General features: G+C 44.1%; 1 non-coding gene and 1 pseudogene across 1 annotated transcript; one reads left to right on the forward strand and one right to left on the reverse strand.

Moving 5' to 3' along the window:
- Positions 1 to 3054: 3054 nt before the first annotated feature.
- LOC120615105 (proteasome subunit beta type-6-like) lies at positions 3055 to 3680 on the forward strand (annotated as a pseudogene).
- A 10388-nt stretch (positions 3681 to 14068) lies between these two features.
- On the reverse strand, positions 14069 to 14171 carry LOC120615312 (U6 spliceosomal RNA). The gene has a single exon (XR_005656226.1). It is a non-coding gene; the product is annotated as a U6 spliceosomal RNA (small nuclear RNA).
- Between the last annotated feature and the right edge of the window lie 1054 nt (positions 14172 to 15225).

The raw sequence follows: 15225 nt of genomic DNA on the forward strand, positions 1-15225 counted from the left end.
CACAGTTAGTCATGCTGCGCCCCCTGGGAACCAGTGTCGAACACATATCTCGGAGTTATGCCACCCCAGGGTGAGGGAGCTGGAGCATTTATAGCAAGTCCCATGGGTCATTGGTTGAGGGCTGCTTCTAGTATAAGGAGTGTAAATGCCTCAGCACTTCAAGCAGGGCACACGTTTGGGAAACAGGACTTGAAGCCACAAGGGGACACAAAAACAAAAACAAAAAGGCAAAGAAATGCAAGTACTGGTAGCTGGGATCAGTTCACTGAGGACCGAAGAGGGAAAGATGAGGGGACATGGGCAGGGCATGTGCTATGTCTTGTTTCATGGGTGCATTATTCCTCTCATATCCCTCTGAGGACACTGAACAACTTTCATTAAACTTCCTTCATTTCTTTAAATGCTAGTTCATCTTCTGTAGAGCTTGGTGCTTCTCTCTAATGGTTTTCTTTTATTGATTTGAAGGAAATTTGTTGCATGACTGGGCCAATGGTCGAGAAGAGAAAAAGTGTGGTAGTGTATTCTAGAAGTTGTCTTATGGGAGTAGAGGGCCTCAGATTATTCCTGGGTTCTACTAGCTGCTTGGGGCACTACCCTGTCTCTTGCTTTTCCCACCCAAGTCTTAGACACGTTGCTGTGATCTGGGGCCAAGTGCCTTTGCTTCCTGCTGCTTGGCAAAGCAGGCAAAGGAAAGGGGTCAGCATGCCTGTTATTCTAGAAGCCAGTTCTTAAACAACCACCCTGATAATGACCCCAAGACTGAGCCTCTGATTTGGAAAACTCCCACTTTTCACAGCCTCCCCCTTCTGCATATGTGTTGGGCTGTGGTTCCTCCAACAAGCTCATTCTATACGCTTTCTGTCCTGAGATTCCTCAACATTAGTTGTCCACTAAAGCCACTCGGTTCTCCAACTCTATTTTGAATCTATTTTTTAAAAAATATTTCTTTCCGTCCTGGCTAGAGATTGAAGATGAAGGGAGTAGTAAAAGCACGTGCCCAGTCTACCATCTTGATTCAACACTCAAGAATGATAACTGAAAGAAGCGTTGCTGAGTATTATAGAATTAACCCCCCCCACCACCGTCCACCCTCGATATTTTATCAAGAGCCCACAGTAAGGATTTGACTATCAGATGGTGTTTCCTTTTAATATGACATCTTGATGGGTTGTGTTGAGGCAGGTTGTGTTTTCCATCAATGGCTGAAACAATATCTGCTGTCCATACCTTCTATGTCACCTAACCCTCCTTTCATTGAGTGGTAGGGTCTTTGTCTTCTCACCTTGATCTGGGGCAGACATTTGTGACTACCCGATGGCAGAACTCACTATGTAACTTCTGAGGCTGGATTATAAAAATGCCGTGCACTTCTACCTTGCTCTGTTGGGATACTCACGCTTGAAACCCAGCCGCCATGCAATCAGGAAGACCACATTAGCCCATGTGAAGAGATATATGGAGAGGCCATGTATAGCCCAGCTGACATCCCAGCCGACGGGCAGCATCAGCTGCCATGCATGTGAGTGAAGACATCCAGATGATTGCAGACCTCACCTATCAAGTCACCCCAAGCCTTCGTGTCTTCCTAGCTGAGGCCCCAAATATTGTAGGACAGAGTCCAGCTGTCCCGTCTGTGCCATGTCCAAATTCCTGACCCACAGAATCCATAAACACAATTAAATGGTTGTTCCATACTTCTTAATTTCCAGATAAAACAACCTAAAATAGTAACTGGAATTCAAGCTACAGAGGGTACAGAGGGTCCATGAAGACCATTTTCATATGGTTCTCTCTCCCTGGAATGCCCTTTATTTTCTTCTTTACCTGGGTAATTCTCCCTCATTCTTCAAGAATTAGCTCGAGCTCCATCTCCATAAAGTCTCCTTGACCAGTCTAGCCCATGGGGATCTAACCTTCCCTTAAACTCTGATGAACATCTTTCTAGTTTTTCAGAGACATGTAATATGGTATATCGAAAATAGATGGGGAAGTCTAGTTTTGACATCAGGAATATATGGGAATCCTCACTGCAATGGTGTTTGTGATCATGAACAATCAGAGGCAACCTCAATTTCCATCAATAGGAGAAAGATTAAATAAATTAAGGTGCATCTAAAACTGGAAGAGTACGGAGGTATTTAAAAAGAATGAGGAGGGGTGGGGGAGGAAGGAGGAAAAAAAGAATGAGGAGACTGTGTACTGATAAGGAAGGACCAGCAGAATCAATATAAATCAATATGTCTTCAATATATCGTTAAGAAAAACAAAGTAGGTTACAGAATGGTATATTATTTTAAAATAAAGATATTTTATGTATAGACAGATGAATTTATTCTATCTATATGTTTATGTCTGTATACAGCTCCAGTTCCAGCTCTATCTTCTATCTATCTATCTATCTATCTATCTATCTATCTATCTATCTATCATTTATCTGTCATCATCATCTACCTATCATCTATCTAGACAGGTACTACAGTGGACATTAATCACTTCTCCTTGTCCAGACACATTCGTTCTGTCTTCTTCTGGAAATAGTACCCAGATGCCCTTTGGAGAACTGTTCCTTCCCACATTCTGTCCTTGTGGTTTGGTAAGACTGTATTCTTCCCATCACCCCCAGGGCTGGAACATGGGACTCAGACCTGGTTAATCAGAGCACGGACTTTTCTCAGCCACAGTGATTGGTGTTGGACAACCAAGCTTGTCCAATTACCAGTCAGGTTCTAGAGTGGACACTACAGAGGAGAGTTTGTCTGCCCCGGGGAGCTCTGACTCTGGGGTACGGTGCCTCAGTGATAGAGGCGAAGTAATTAGAACTGCCTCTTCCAAGAGCGGGGTCCTTGTGAGGCAGCAGATCAGCTTCTGACCTTGGAGCTCTAGGATATCAAAATTGAGCAAACTTGTACCCTTCCAATGAGTTCCGTTGCTGTTCACATTCCCCAGGCTGGTGCTTTTGCTTGAAATCAAAACCTCCAATAGAGAGGAGTGGAGCCAATACCAGCCTGGCAGCGAGAGGCCATTACGCCTGACTGGGAAAACGGTGAAGTCTCCACAGGGACCACTATCATGGCCGTGCAATTTGATGGGGGCGTGGTTCTGGGGGCCGACTCCTGAACAACTACTGGGTCCTACATCGCTATTCGAGTGACTGACAAGTTGGCCCCTATTCGTGATTGTATTTTCTGCTGCCACTCAGGCTCCGCAGCTGATACCTAGGCGGTGGCTGATGCTGTTACCTACCAGCTTGGTTTCCACAGCATTGGACTGAATGAGCCTCCACTGGTACACACAGCAGCCAGCCTCTTTAAGGAGATGTGTTACCAATACGAGGAAAGACCTGATGACAGGAATCTTCACTGTGGGTTGGGACCCCCAAGAAAGAGGGCAGGTGTACTCAGTGCCCATGGCGGGTATGATGGTAAGGCAGTCCTTTGTCACTGGAGGCTCCAGGAGCTCCTATATCTTATGGCTATGTCAATGCTACCTACTGGGAAGGCATAACTAAGGAAGAGTGTCTGCGGTTCACTGCCGATGCTCTTGCTTTGGCCATGGAGCTGGACGGCTCCAGGGGAGGGGTGATCTGCTTGGCAGCCATTGCAGAATCGGGGGTAGAGCGGCAGGTACTTTTGGGAGACTAGACCCCCAAATTCACCATTGCCACTTTAACACCTCCTTGAATCCTGGGGTTCTAGAATACAGTAAGAGACATCCTATACTGATGCAAAATTCAATGAAACAGTTTGTCAAAGGGAAAAAAACCCCTAATACATACAGAGGCTCACGATATTTTAACAATGGTTTGCTCTGAGGAGTGAGAATTAGGAGACTTTTAAGTTATATTTTTATATTATTTATAATTTTTGATTAACATATTCTACTTTTATAATTTAGAAAGTACATCATTAAGGCATTGGACTGGGAATGTCTTTTTCCACTTATACCATTCCTTTCAATACCCATCTTCCTGGCTTTCTCTAAGTGGGTCTCTTTGGTTATAGGTTACGTAAAGCAAATCAAGGTGGGCTGTAGATATTTTGTAACTGCCGTATCGAGATATAATTCACATACTATAAAATTGTCCTTTTACAGTGTACAATTCAGTGGGTTTTAGTATAGTCATAGAGCTATGCAACTGTCACCACTTCCTAATTCCAGAGCATTTTCATCATCCCAAAGAAACGCTGTACCCAGTAGCAGTCACTCTCCATTTCCCTCTCCCCCAGGCCTGGTAACCACGGATCTGTTTTCTGTCTCTATGGATTCACCTCTTCTGGACATTTCATATAAATAGAATTATACAATATATCTTTTGTGACTGGCTTCTTTCACTTACCATAATGTTTTTAAGGTTCTCATAGCTGATAATTAGATTAGTGAATGACTTTAGAATGCGTGTCACCTAGCTGGCAGGTGGCAGAGCCACAACTCAGATTTGTGTCTTGGGCTCTAGATCCAGTGCTCTTTCTACTGCAGCATCCCTGGAATGTCCAGGGTCAGCTGACAACCCACCCGGCAGGGACGGTTTGTGTGCAGCCTCTGAGGAGCCTCTGATCGGCTCACTTCATCCATGAAATTAAGGGAATGGGTGACCTGTCTGGGATGCAGCCACCGCAGCCAGAGAGCAGCAGCATGTACCAGCCTCTATCACTGAAGACCATCAAGATCCACTGGCATTTAAACCTGTCTGAGGTTTAAAGAACCCGCTCCCACCTCCCATGCTTTCCTCACTCCATCCCATGACTGCTTTAAGACCAAAGCTTTTTCCATAAGTTGCACCAACTGTTTCTGGGATGAGAGTCTAAATTTCTGATCAAGAAGGTCAGAAAACATATAATCAGCTGAAAAGAGATTTCTGGTTAAAAAAATAATAGCCTATTAAACTTCAAAATACATTTGGTTTTCAACAGGAGCAGGCTTGTGCCTTACAGACCCTTCGTGAAGATGCAATCACACTACCACGTTGAGCTTCCTCTTCGCAAACAAGGCCTTTTGCCAGATGTATCAAAAACTAAACCAAACCAAAAGGCAACAACAAAAACCCATTATGCCCAGTTAAATTTGAACTTCAGATAAATGACATATTTTTTAGTATCAATATGTCTGGTGCAATATTTAAGACATTCAATTTATTATTTACTTAATTATTTGATATCTTAAGTATTGCACTGGTTATATCAATACTAAAAATTATTCATTGTTTATTCGAAATTCAGAGCTAACTGGGCATCCTGTATTTTATCTGGCAATGCTGCCAAGAAGTGAAAAGAGGCACGAGGTCCTTCTATTTGTTCAAGGGCTAACGATCTCCTTGGTAGAGGTTCTCTTTTTCAGGATTCTGATTTATTCAAAGAAAGATTACCAGCAGGTCCCTAGCACCTAACACCTGGCACAGAGAAGAGAAATGATATTTACAGAATGACTGTCAGCCTGCACGTCCTACTGGGTGCCAGGTCCTGTGCCCACAGGAGATCAGCATTGACGGGGGTTGGGGGAATCAAGGGCTGTAAGAGGAGAGAACATGGATGACAAAGCTTATGCTACCTGGAGTCTGGGTGGAAAGGTCAGGAAAGGCTTCTAGAATGAGGCAAGATCTGACGCAAGTCGAACAGAAGCAGAGGGAAAGCTTGAGCAATGGCAGGGAGGCCTGAGAAAGCTTTTCGAACTGTATGTAGTGAGGCTGGCAGGGGCAGTCAGGCCAGAAAGGGGTATCCTCCACAGGAGTGGGAGCAGCAGAGCAATGGAATGTAGCCTCATGGGAGTTGGAGCAGGGGAGAATGAAGAATAGCTTCATCCCAATATAGGGATTATGGTATTATTTTTTCATATGCTCCCCCTTTCCCAAAATAACCCTTAGAGATTACTGTACACACATCTTGAACCAACAAGGAGAGATAAATACCCAGTGTCATAGCAGCTGCCACCTTGTGGTAATGTTGATAAAGACACCCTTGGGGAAAACCATAGGGACCTACCTTTGATCACAAGTTTTGTCATTGCCATGGTGATGACGATGATTAGATATCATTTATTGAGCTCCTCCAATGTGTAAGATCCATTACATACATTACTTCATTTAATTCTTGCAATAATCTTCAAGGTAGGTATTTCCGTTCCCATTTAACAAATGAGAAAGTCAAGTCAAAAAGAGGTAAAGTAACTTGTTCAGGGTCACACAACTGGGAAGACAAGGATCCAGGACTAGAATCCAGATCTTTCTGGCCACAAAGCTTATATATTTGCCACTACAAAATGGTTCCAAATCCATTAATATGCTTCCTTATATTTAACATAATATAAATGTGTAATAACATATATGAACAGAATAATACTACTTATGACAGGCAGCCCTCCAAAATGGGCCCCAGTGATCACGCCTGATGGTATTTAGGCTTTTGTATCGTCCTCTACCCTTGACCATGGGCTAGACTTAGTGACTTGCTTCTTATAAATATTTGAATACAGCAAAACTGATGTAATGTCATTTCTGAGGTCGGGTTATAAAAGAGATACCATTAATGGGATACCACGTCATATCCATCAGGATGGTTATTAAAAAAGAAAAACGGAAGATAAGTATTGGCGAGGATACGGAGAAATCGGAACCCTTGTGCAGTGCTGGCGAGAATGTAAAATAGTGTAGCTGCTGTGGAAAGCAGTATGACAGTTTCTCAAAAAGTTAAACATAGAACTACCATACGATCCAGCAGCTCCATTTCTGGGTATATACCCAAAGGAACTGAAAGCAGAGACTCCAACATATATTTGTACATCCACGTTCATAGCAGCACATTCGAAATAGCCAAAGGTGGAAACAACCCAAATGTTTGTAGACCAAATGTGGTCTATAAACACAACAGAATATTATTCAGCCTTAAAAGGGAAGGATATTTCGATACATGCTATGGCATGGCTGAACCATTCTGGTAAGTGAAATAAGCCAGTCACAAAAAGACAAGTATGATCCCACTTACATGAGCTACCTAGTGCAGTCAAATTCACAGAGACGGAAAATAGAACAGTGGCTAGCAGAGGGGGAAATGGAGAGTCCTTGTTTAATGGGTAAAAAGTTTTAGTTTTGCTAGATGAAAAGAGTTCTAGAGATTCGTTGCACAATATAAATGTACTTAACACTGGTGAACTGCACCCTTAAAAATAGTTAAGATTGCAAACTTCGTGTTGCATGTTTTTACCATGAGTTTTTAAAAAAGAAAAAAATGAAATTCTGACTCATGCTATAACATGGATGGATCTCGAGGACATACGCTAAGTGAAACCAGTCAATCACCAAAGGACAAATACTGTATGATTCCACTTATATGAGGTACCTCGAGTAGTCAGATTCACAGAGACAGGAAATAGAATGGTTGCCGGGCCGGGAGAGGAGGGGGAGGGGAGTTAAGTGTTTAATGGGGACAGAGTTTCAATTCGGGAGGTTGAAAAGTTCTGGAGATGGATGGTAGTGATGGCTGCACAACAATATGAATGTACTTAATGCCACTGAACCGGACTTTTAAAAATAATGGTTAATTTTGTGTTATGTATATTTCAGCACAATAATAAAAAATTAATAATTTTTTAAAAGTCTGTGACTTCCGTCTCGCTGGCATGCTTTCTCTCTCCTGCTTGCTCCCTTTGATGAAGCCAGCTGCCGTGTTGTGCACCGCCCGGTGCTGAAGCTCACGTGACAAGGAACTGAGGTCCTCGGTCCAACTGAATTCTGCCACTGAATGAGCTTAAAAGTGGATCCTGCCCCCATTGAATCTTGGAGTGACTATGGTCCCAGCTGTCATTCTGATTGAGACCCTGAGCTACAGGGCCCAGTTATGCTGTACCCAGGTTCCTGACCTACAGAAACCATGAGGTAATAAATGTTTGTTTTGTAGTGATTAGTTAGGCAGCAAGAGAGAGCTCATGCACTGCTCTTGGCATGTCTTCCTCACAAATCTTGATAGTCAAATTAGATGGTGTTTATGAAGATGCACGAAAATGTGAGGCATGACAGAAGGACAAAAGATGATATAAGGAGAGGCAGTTTCATCTGTTAATTTAGAACCCAGATGCTGGAGCCAGGCTGCTTGAATTTGTTCACGTGCTTCGGTTTCCCCTGTGAAATGCAAACAATAAGTACCTTCCTCAGAGGGTCACTGTAAAGATTACGATTACTTATAAAGCACTGAGAACAGTGCCCGGCACATAGTTCTTTATGGCACTATATAAAAGATATTTTCCTAATTATTACTACTACTAAAGGACTTTATAATTGTGTTAAATATCTAAACCATAGTAGCCAGTTAGAAGCTGCTGTTCACAGTTATTATCGTGGTAAATCTTCTTACTTAATTCTGTGCATACATATGTACATCGGTTACCAAGGTAATTTGCATAATTGGGTTTCCTGATGTATCAGAACCCCCTCCTCTCTCCACCCACCCACGCACACCACCAAGACAAGGGAGCTCCCAAGAATAGCCTGTTACTTGTCCGTCACCTAACAGATACAGCAAACTCTCAGACACCTGGAAAAGGCTGAAAGGTCTCTGCCCCCACCGGCTGGGGAAATAGTGTGCGAATGTCTCACACTGGTGGAAGGTCCCTTCCAGACCTGCCCTTAGATGGATTATCCCAGAAACTGGACATCCTCTCCTCCCCCAACTTTGGGAGCCATGGGGATGAAGAGACCAAATGGGAGTGGTCATATTCTCTGGGGAAAGTAGAAACGGGTGGCTGACCTTGTGGTTTCAGGGCCCTGGGATTTGGGAGACTAGGCTCTGTTCCCATTCCCTGAGTGACTGTGGGCGACGGTCACCCTCTCTCCCATTCTCCTGGCTTGGCGACCTGCCAATAAATTGCTTTAATTTCTCCACTGCAAAAATCAGTGTTCAGTGTTTGGCTCTGCTGTGTGTCGAATTGCTAGACCCTCTTCGGTTTAGAAACACTGTCCACCGCAGGCAAAGACAGCTCTAGAATTTCTCCCCTGCACCTTCTTGGCTTCCGTGGGCCAACCACAGGGTCTCTGCTGGGAAATGACCAGTTTCCCATCTTGAAGGACAGGCAGATGTCCCTACTGGATGGGGACATGTGCACGCAGAACCCTTGCAAAGTAGCTCCGGCTTTCAGGGAGGAGGAAAAAAAGCAAGCAGCTAAGGCTCAGCTGCCAGCTAATGTGATCTAATTTTGGGAGGTCTGGAGAAAATGCTTTGCTGCTGCTTCCTCTACCCCATGTACACAGTGGCCTCACCCCCGGGGGGTGGGAGATGGGGTGGGGGTGGGGCGCACCAGCTTTAGTCAGGCATTTCAATTCCTACCTCCCCATTTACCATTACTTTGGGCAAGCTATTTTCTTCTCTGAGCTTCCATTTTCCGTCTTTAAATCTGTAGCCTTTAGTTTTCTCATCTGTAAATGCAAATAACGATGTCTATTTGATAGGATTACTTTGAGGATTAATATGTGTATAGAAATGGTTAAATATTTTAAGTGAAAGAAGTAGGTTAAGAAGTACCACGATCTCAATTTTATTAAAATAAATATATATGTGCATGTTCCAATGTTACTGCACAGAAAATACCTAATCCATTTACAACAGGATTTATGGAAACAGTGGAGGCTAGTGATGAAAATGCCCCTTCTATCCCTTCCCACCTGCATGGATGGGAGTAAATCATCTAACTCCTCTGTACGTCAGTTTCCTCAACTAGAAATTGGAGATAATAATAAGAAATACCTACCTATAAGATATGGTTGCCGAGGACACACGTGGGACAGGCACCATGCCCAACACACAGTAGGCACTTAACAAATGCTAGCTACTGCTCTCAAAATTTTCAGGCTTTCATGAAATTTCCCAAAGTTTCTACATCAATTATGAATTACTTGCACATCTCCGGGGGAGAAATTTATACAAATAGTAGTACGTGGCAAGTGCCTGGCACCAAGTGACCTCTTGAGAAACTCGGGTGTCCTGCTCCACCCCCCACCTGGCAAGCTCCTTTCCTTTCTGCTGTCCTGTGGGAGAGGTAGTCTGATCCAGGGTCACCACAGCAAGGCATGGACATTTAGAAGACCAGAAAGATGGCTGGGCTACATGAGGGATGTGGACGATGTGAGGAAGAAGGGGGTTCTGACTGAATCCCATCTTGGTGTCCTCAAGGAGGTACGTTTGGGAACTTTCTGCCTCAGTAGTCACCAGGGACACAAGCTGAAGCGAACCAGGTGGACTCTAGCAGGTGGGTATATGGGTGCTCACTATAAAATTGACTCAATTTTGCTGCTTACTTGAAAATTTTCATAGTAATATGATGGAAAACTTCTTAGCCAAGGGGGAGACAGAGAATGAGAACGAATGAGGGATGGAATGGGAATCAGAGAACAAAAATAAGAGAGAGAAAGAACGAGAACGAGATGGAGGGATGGAATGAGAATGAACGGGGTCTGAGAGAGATTACAAAGACTGTCCTTGCATTCAGGCATGTCACACAATTTAGAGTAACTCACTCACTTGGATGTCACATAGGCCATCTTTCTTGCTTTCCAGATGAGGAAACCTCTGTTAGCTCAAAGGTCACATGTCTAGGAGCAGTGACAACGCTCCTGTCACAGCACCAAGCTGCCTCATGTTTTGGATACAAACCACCAAGGATTTTTCCCAGCATGTCTTTCTGTGTAGAAAGTTCTGTATGTCTCTGACTCACCCGGATGGGAAAAGGCCAGGGTGGGTGGGGCTGAGGGAGCAGTGGGCTGACCCCCACAGGGGGAGGGGAGCTCAAAAAGCCTTAGTGGGGTGACAGGCCTTAAGAAAAGGGCCTGCCCTGCCCTTAACAAGCCTGATGGTTGAAAACACCCACCCATGTTCCTCGCAGGATTTATTAGAAAGCGTCTACAGAAGTGCTAAAGTCAGTTTTTGTCATATTGTCATACCGTAGCCCTTCACTTTCTCAGAATCCTCCTCCCCCACCAAGCAGCGCCTCATGATGAAAATAAACCAGTGTGAAGTAACAGGACTGTAGGAACTGGGGTCTTGGATGCACTTAGCTTCCACTTCCGCTCTGCTTCCCACTAGCTGGTGGCACTGACACCACACTTGGATTCTCAGTTCTTGTTTCCCCACATGTAAATGCTTTGGGGAAATAAACTAAGATAATATATGCAATAGGCTTAATACAGTGTCTTGCATGTAGGAATACACAGTAAGTGATAAGTAATGTTTTTGCTGTGGTGGCGTGTTGTTTATTTATTCATTTTAAAAGACTCATCCACTTAGCAGCAAGAAGCAAGTAACATCCTCTCTAAACCTCTGAATTTAGAGGTTTTTTTCTCTGGAAAATAAGATGAGTAACTTCCACTTCAAAGATTGTTGTGAAAACTTGGGGTTAACGATGTAAATTGCCTGATTCAGAGCCAGAAAGGGCCATGCTACCAGGCCCTCTCCCGCACCCAGGAAAGACATTGCCAATTGAGTTTGGATGCTGCCTTGGCATTCCTGTCAATGCATGAGTGAGGTTGAGGGTGGAGATGAACTCTATTTGCCATCCTTGGCCTTTGCTCGTGCTCAATGGATATTAATTCCCATGATCCTTTTCTATCACGTTTCCTTCCCAAATAACTAACCTCCAGGTGCTGACCTGGTTTGATGAGAGTTTCAACCTGGTACAGGCTGTGCTCAAATTATAGGGTCTCGTGAATTACACAGGACTCCCAAAATATGTTGACACTGTCCCTACCACCCCCAAATTCTTGAGTTTCCCAGAAAAAAGCATTCTAGCTAGGGATAGTAGGGAAACCCCCTCCCATAGGGTCAGGGTATCCCATAAGTGTAGGTATGGGGACAGGTTTCAGGAGCTCTAAGTTCCTCACGTCCACAATCGGTAATTGAAATTTCTACTTCAAAGCTTTATACCTTGGCCCTTGCACATTTTGAAAATGAAAACACTCTGGGAAGGATAACTCCATAGGATATTTTGGTTATTTATTGTTATTAGCAACCAAGAGTAGGCTTTGAAAGGCCTGAGTTTACCAAGGATTGGGGATAACTGTGAGGAATGGAATTAGTTCTGCAAATAAAATTTGACTATAGAATTCTAGAAGAGTGCTGAACTTGAAGATAGGCAGAACTAAATTCAAATTCAAGCCAGATCACAGTTAGCTGTGTGACCTTGGCCAAGTCCCTTAACCTCTCTGAGGCTAAATTTTCTTCTATGTAAAATTGGGATAATAGTCATTTTTTATTATTAAAGCTCCCTCCTTACTTTAAAATCCGCTATCAAGTGAGATAACAAAACGCTTCAGAGCAAATTTCCCATTAGAAAGTGAGTGGTTTATTACAAAGACTCAGTTATGAGAGACGTACAACTCTAGCTGAAGTGTATAAAGGAATTTATTGGCTCACATAAATGAAAGCCAGAGATGAAACGACTTCAGGCTTAGCGGGATCCAGGAGATGAAACCATGTTTTCCTGGCTGTCTCACAATCTCTCCTTTCCGTTTCACCTAGGTTGACTTCATTTTCACCTACTGCATATGGTTTATGTGGTGAGGGAAGATGGCCACCAGCTGAAATAAATTTCCTCCCAGCTTACAACTCCAGGGCGAAAGAGAGTTTCTCCCCTCACCTCACCCCCACAACATACAGCATCTTATCAATCCCAGGGAAAAACTCTAAAATTCTACATGGCACTGTTTTGGTCACGGCCCCCCTTGGACTAATCACTGTTGTCAGGAAATGGAATACTGTGGTTGATCCAGTCTGTTACTTACCTACCCTATAACTAGGGGTGGGCAGGGCAGATGGACTTTATGACTGACAGCTCCAGGAGACCTACATGTCTGGGGGCGGGGGAGGGGCAGGAGTTAAAGGTTCTGGACAGCCAACACCAGAGCTGGCCAGGCTGGGTCTCTGCACAAGGCCCAAGTTACCTTATGAGACAATGCCTAATGAGCTAGGGCTGCGACATGGTCTTTCGAACAGTCGAGGAATAATGTATCTGCCGTTTGTCATGTTTTCTGTATACCTAACACATTGTCAACTCCTTGTGATAGTTGAGAAATTTGCAGCCTTATGAGTCCCACTTTCCCACGGCTTCCCAGCCTTCCTTGTGGCTCAGGCGCCGGCACGTGATCTGGTTCCACCAATCATATTCGCCTGGGGGAGACTTGGCTAAGGAAGTGAGAAGTTGAGAAAAGGTTCTGCGGTGAGGGTGGCTGCGGGGTGGCTGTGGGCGTGCCGTTTACGCAGAAACTCTTGGTGTAGAAATGTCCTCTTGGAGCAACAGTGGCAGTGGCGTTTTGCTCATGCAGCTAACACTGACCATTTAGGGGCATTGATCCTGGAAACTTAGCCTCCCTCCAGGTCTGCCAGCCCCTCAACCGATTCCGTGAGTTTACTATCCTTTTGATAAACTCTTTTTCTGCTTAATCAGCCAGAGTTTGTTTCTGTTACTTGCAACAAAAATTAGATACTCTAATCCCCCTGGAGAAGGTTCCAGATGGGAGAGTGCCCCAAACGGCAGTTTTCCCCACTTGCCAGGAAAGACCGAATGGGGCCCAGAGAAGCAGGGGAACTTAGGGCAGACCATGGCAATGCTTTCAAATCGCCTGCTTGCCCAGTCCCAGCCGAAGGATCTTATACCAAGTTCCTAGAGAGAGGATGGCTGACATGAAGACAAAACTGTCAGATGAAAAAACCATATGACTGAGTGTACATGGACGACCTAGCATTACTTACGTATGTATGTGTGTATTTTATTTCTACTTTTTTATTCTTGGCTTAAAATAATAGGAATTTATTTTCTCATAGTTCTAGAGGCTGGATGTCTAAAATCAAGATGTCAGTAGGGCCATGAAGGCCCTCAGAAGGCTCTAGGGAAGACTCCTTGCCTCTTCAGCTGCTGGTGGCCTTAGGTATTCCTTGGCTCGTGGCAGCATAACTCTAGTCTCTTCCTACCTTCATCTTCACATGGCCTTGTTTGCTGTGTCTCTTTGTGGGCCTTCTCCTCCTTTTAGAGTCATAGGATTCAGAGCCCATGCTAATCTGCGATGATTCCTCTTGAGATCTTTACCTTAATTACATCTAAATATATGGAACGCTTCATGAATTTGCGTGTCATCCTTGCTCGGGGCCCATGCTAATCTTCTCTGTCTAGTTTCAATTTTAGCATATGTGCTGCCGAAGCACTGTATATATTTTATTGAGGCAAAATTCACATAACATAAAATTAACCATTTAAACATGTACAAGTCAGTGGCATTTAGTACATTCACAACGTCGTTCAACCATCACCTCTCTCTAGTTCCAAAACATTTCGCCACCCCTCAAAGGAGACCCCATGCCCCTATAAGCAGTCACTCCCCATTTCCTCTTCCCACTAGTTCCTAGCAATCATTAGTCTGCTTTCTTTCTCTGTAGATTTACCTATTCTGGATATTTTATTTAAATAGAATCACACAGTATGTGACATTTTGTGTCTGGCTTCTTTCACTTAGCATAATATTTTCGAGGTTCATTCATGCCGTAGCCTGTACTTCACTCCTTTTTATGGCTGAGTAATAGTCCATCGTATGGAAAGACCACATTTCGTTTATCCATTCATCGGCTGATGGACATTTGGGTTGCCTCCACCTTTTGGCTATAGTGAACAGAGCTGCTAGTCAGGAAGTGGGGAGTGACCATTGGGTAAGACTGTTGGAGTCCAGTGGGGCAGCGTCATTGACCCAGCCCTGAGGCAATGATACAAGCAACATCTTCAGCCTGGAGAAGAGACACCAACAAAATCTGGGAGCCTCCTAGTGAATCCTGGGGTGATCAAAGGACACAAGGCAAATGCCAGGAAGGAGAAGAGATCTGTGGTGGTAGCTGAGGAGCACATGTGAGAGTCTCCGGGAGCTTTGAAAGAGAAATGGTGAGTCTGAAGGGGAAATTCTAGTCATTTTGCCAGAGACCAGTATAGCATAGTCATTAAAGTACAGCTTTGGAGGCAAACAGGCCAGGTCTTGGATCCTGACTCTCACTCACCAGCCATGGAACAGTGGGGCAGTCACCTCCGCCTTCCAGGTGTCAGTTCCTCTTTTGTAAAGGGGCTAATAGCCATCCCTCCTTCACAAGGGTGTTGTGAGGGTTGAGTTAGATGATCTAAGTAAAGCACAATAATGGACAGCTGATCATCTCTTACAGTAAGATAATATTACTCTTATTATTATGGTTTTGTTAATGTCATTGTATTTCTGTTCCT

The sequence above is a fragment of the Pteropus medius genome, unplaced genomic scaffold (assembly GCF_902729225.1).
Source record: "Pteropus medius unplaced genomic scaffold, Ma_sr-lr_union100, whole genome shotgun sequence".
Taxonomy (NCBI): domain Eukaryota; kingdom Metazoa; phylum Chordata; class Mammalia; order Chiroptera; family Pteropodidae; genus Pteropus; species Pteropus medius.